Raw genomic sequence first — 5,336 nt, 5'->3', positions numbered from 1 at the left:
GAGCTCTTCAGTGGTCTTCAGATCGGGATCTTGAATTCAGTTTTCAGTCACAGTCTTTGGCTTTGTTCACACAGCAGGTAAAAGTGGCCCATATCTGATGTGTCATCTTTGTGTCAGCGTGAACCGATAAACACCTTGAATTTGACCATTTTAAATTTCGATTTGAGACGATTTCAAACGTTGTACGGAAATCTGATACGCTGTATCCGATATGCCACAATGTGACTCAGTCTGAACAGCCAGATCGAAAGTTTAAATAATCTGAGGATGTGATCCAAAGTAGTGACCGAGCCCTTTTTACAGCGAGCTCGAACACATTCTGGGTGATGAGCCCAGCTGACAACCATTGGAACTATATGATCACTCCTGTACCTCTGGCAAAGATGAGACTGATCCAAAGATGAGACTGACTGAGCAGCTGGCGTTGGTTTAAAGTCATGATTGTTTACCTCTGGATGAGCCACATGAAGCATTGTTCTTTTGCGTATGCAGATCAGTTTAGGAGCTGATCTTTCAGAGTAATGTTGCATATTGATCACATTTAAAAGATACTGTAAACAGCCAAACCAAAAAATCATATTTGGTGAGAAAATCAGATTTGGGCCACTTTTACCTGGTGTGTGAACGTAGCCTTTGTGTTCACTGGTTGCTGACACTAGATCACATGTGTCAGGCTCCAGTCCTTGCGGGCCAAAACACTGCAGACTTCAGCACTCTGCCTCACTAAACACACCAGATTCAGCTTATCAGCTGATTAGCAAGACCTTCATGAACTGAATATAGAGTGTTAGATGAGGGTAAACACTGATCTGCACTGCACTTTGGACCGGAAGGTCCCCAGTTTGAAAAGCCTGCACTAGATGGCCAATCAGTCACATCAGTAGTTCAATTAACTACCAGTGATTACAAAATCCAGGACCAGAAGTGTAAATTTAGGGTTTAGGGTTTGGGACACACACCTCCCAATAGAAAGTACCCTATTAATGATGGTTTTGAACAAATTTAGCTTATTACTGTATCTACTGATGTCTTGGGTTTAAATAGATCAGAACATCATCCACGTAAATATCTAAGCTCTGAGTATTGTGACTGCAGTTTGAACTAATTCAGTAGAATGCTCCATATACAGTATGGATATTGTAAATCAGGGGTCACCAGTCTTATCTGCATAGAGCTACTAACTATGTCAAGCTTGTAACAATGACAGAACCCATTCTGGTGCTATATAGAACCCTTTTCATCAATTTGAAGAACCATTTCACAATGCACCATTTAATCATGCAAATGGTTCTTGGAGTGTTTATGGCTCTATATAGAACCATTTTCTTCACTGAAGAACCCATACACTACATGGACAAAAGTATTGGGACACCTACACATTACACCTACAGGAGCTTTTATGACATCTCATTCTAAATCCATAGGCATTAATATGGAGTTGGTCCCCCTTTGCAGCTCTAACAGCTTCCACTCTTCTGGGAAGCTTTCTACAGGATTTTGGAGAGTGTCTGTGGGAATTTCTGCCTGTTCATCCAGAAGAGCATTTGTGAGGTCAGACGCTGATGCTGGATGAGAGGGTCTGGCTCACAATCTCCATTCTAGTTCATCCCAAATGTGTTGATGGGGTTGAGGTCAGGGCTCTGTGAGGGCCAGTCAAGTTCTTCCACACCAAACTCACCCAGTCATGCCTTTATGGACCTTGCTTTGTGCACTGGGGCTCAGTCATGCTGGAACAGAAAAGAGCCTTCTGCAAACTGTTCCACCAAAGATGGAAGCATACAGTGGTCCAAAATGTCTTGGTCTGCTAAAGCATTAAGATTTGCCTTCACTGGAACTTCACTGACTTGTGGCAGAGGTGGTATGCAATGACAGTGCCGTGTTTAAAGTCACTGAGCTTTTCAGTGCAACCCATTCTACTGCCAGTGTTTGTCTATGGAGACTGCAAGGCCATGTGCTTAATTTTGTACACCTATTAGCAATGAGTGTGGCAGAAACACCTAAACTCATTCATTAGGAGGGGTGTCCATATAGTGTGTGTGTGTGTGTATACATATGTACATACATATATTTCCATATACACATTTACATACATATGAGCTGATTTTTTTTCAGCTGGTGTCCTGAAGGCCCCTGGCAGCGAGATCAGAGCTCACGTCACCCTGCAGTCATCTCTCTCTGTGTGGGACACTCCGCTGAGATCACTCGTCGTGGGTTATAAATATGAAGACCACCTGTCGGAGCAGCCCCATGACTGGGGGTGGGGGGTGGGAGGGGGGTTCTGGACCTCAGCCTGGAGGCGCGTCTCCGTCTGACCATGTCCAGTCTCTATGGGCTAGCAGGCCAGCCGGGGGGAAACTATATTGCAGGTCAGCAGACTGGTGATGTCACCTTCCTGAGTCCCGATTGGCTGGTGAATATGTAGTCTTGCCATTAATAGAAACATGGACTTGCTGTTTTCCTTTTGGTCTCTACTGTTCAGACATTTGAAATCAGTGTTTTTACAACATAAGACAATTTAATTATAGATAAATGTATAAACTGATACTAATATGATGAAGCCTGTTCAACTTTACAGGTTCCAGGTCAGTAGCAGGATTCTGCATCTAGAAATGAGGAAATGTGAGATGAGTCTGCAGTGATGAACAGAACAGAGGTAGAAGATATTAAACTGACTGAGAGTCAATACATTAATATTCAGAATATAATAATAATAATAATAATAATAATAATAATAATAATATCCAGAATGAGTTTCTAATCAAATTAAAATTCATAATGAAGTTCTAATAAAATTATTATCCAGAAGAAAAATAGTAAAATTAATATCTAGAATGGAATAACCATAAAAATTAATACCCAGAATGAATTTCTAATAAAATTTATATTCAGAATGATGTTCTAAAAAGGAATAACCAGAGGAAAATTCTAATAAAAGTAACACTCTGAAAGAATTTCCAATAAAATTAACATCCCAAATTTTTAAAAAGATGTCAAGACTTCTAAAACATTTTAGATCCAGAATGAAGTTCTAATAGCATCATTATCAAGAAATAAGTTATAATAAAATAAATATTCTGAATATAATTATAATAATAAAATTAATATTCAGAATAACCAAAAATTCAAAAATAACCATACATATCCATATAAATAACCATAATTATGTTCATAATGAATTTCTAATAAAAATCAATATCCAGAAAAAAATAGTAAAATTAATATCTAGAATGAAGTCCTAATACATTTTATATTCAGAATGGCATTCCAAAAAAAAATGTTCAAATTAAGTCCTAAAAAATGAATAACCTGAGGAAAGTTCTAATAAAATGAACACTCAAGAGATTTCTAATAAAATTAACATCCCAAATATTTTTTTAATTAAAATTATTACCCAGAATGAAGTTCTAATAACATTATTATCCAAAATGAGGTTCTGATAAAATCAATATTGAGAATTAAGTCCCATTAAAAATGACAATCAGAATGAAGTTCTAATAAATAATATCCAAAGTGAACAATAAAATTAACATACAGAATAAAAAATTCTAATATATCAACATGCAGAAAGAGGTTATTATAAAATTGATGTTCAGAAGTAAATTATTATTAAAGTAAAAGAATGAGGTTCTAATAATATAAACATCCAGAATCTATCAGGACAATAATGAAGTAAATGCAAAGCTATATTAATTAATTAACTAATTAATTTAAAACAGATAACTGTGTAGAGGACAACTAAATATCAAAATAAATCAAAGTAAATGCAAATAAAATATGTATAAGTAGCGTGTGCATGATGATGTGTTAGTGGAATATATCAATATGTTAGTAGAATATTGTGATTGACTGAAATTATTTATAAAAAACGACAATGGCTAAATAAATAAATAAATAAATAAATAACTGTTCATTGCACTTATGGCTAGAAACGGCCCTGAGATATAAGGAAAAACATACAACATTTATATTTTGATTTCTTCTTTTCTATTTTTTTCTCATTTTTTCAATATTTTTTGCATATTTTTATAGTTCATAAAACACATTTGTATCACCCAGGTTAGTTGTGTCCATGCAACTAAGAATGCGCTGTAGTCCACCGAGAGCTTTGGCTTCATAAAGAGACTGCAGAGGCTGAGCAGATGAAAGGATGATGAGGAGAATCCTTTCTTCTTCTCTCTGAGGATCAAAAGCCCTGACCTGTGTGTCTGTAATGAATGAATGGAGGCCAATAATGAGCCTCGGACACAGCTGGGCCTCTGAGACTGTATGACTGACTGGATCAATAAAAGGTGAACATGCATTTCTAGTTACCTCTCAAGATGTTCCTCTTAATGAGTCTCTCAAAATGCTGCTCTTAACGAGTCCGAACCACCTGTTGAGGAAACTCAGTGAGCATCATCTCAACACTACTCAGTGCTGTGGCTGATCACAGTCAATAGAGCGACATCTAGTGGACAGCAAGCATTAGAATGTCAGACTCGTAAGAATAGAAAAACCCTTTTTGGTGCCATTTAGAACCCTTTTCAAGGTTCTATACAGAACCATCTGCAGCACATTCTTTTCAAAATGCACCAAAAAAGGTTCTTCTATTGTTACAAACTTGATATCGTTACACTAGAAGAACCTTTTTTGGTGCTATATAGAACCCTTTTAAACGGGTTCTTCGGGTGTTCATGGTTCTATGTAGAACCTTTTTCTTTACTAAAGAACCCTTGAAGAACCACCCTTTTAAGTGTGTAGAATGGAGCATCTCACACCATACCACTCTTGAATTTACATCTTAACCACTTAGTTAGACAGAAAATTTTAAAATTTGTTGAAATTTCTCTTTAATCGTACCCTTCTGGGGAAGAAAAAACGTAGTAATACAATATGAAACTGTAAGTTTTCTGTAGTTCTGTATGAGACTTCCATAATTATCTAGAATGCTATAATGCTGCAGATCTTTTTCATAAGGGCACGAATCAAATTCGTTATGTAATTAAATTACATTAATAGCATCTTCCGTATGCTGCATTACTGCCTAGACTGTAATAGATTCCTCCTGGCCGTTAGGCGGCGCCAATCTGCTCTAAATGTTCCTCCTCGCTCCAGCCATGTTGCAGTAGATCTGCACTGGAGGGCGTTATTTTTTTTTCCCTACCTGACTTCCGACAAGTCCCGCCCTTTCTGCGCTGTGATTGGTCATAAGGCTATTCTCACAAACTGTCCGCCCTTTTTGAACATGTAGACCAATCCAAGCGCAGAAGGTGGGACCCCGCTAGCCAATAGAGACGCTGAATGGGCGGGACTTGTCCGAATACGGGTGTGGACAGGCGCTTCATCCCGCCATTGTG

Source organism: Colossoma macropomum, unplaced genomic scaffold (genome assembly GCF_904425465.1).
Source record: "Colossoma macropomum unplaced genomic scaffold, Colossoma_macropomum, whole genome shotgun sequence".
Lineage (NCBI taxonomy): Eukaryota > Metazoa > Chordata > Actinopteri > Characiformes > Serrasalmidae > Colossoma > Colossoma macropomum.
Note: the sequence above shows the minus strand (reverse complement) of the source record.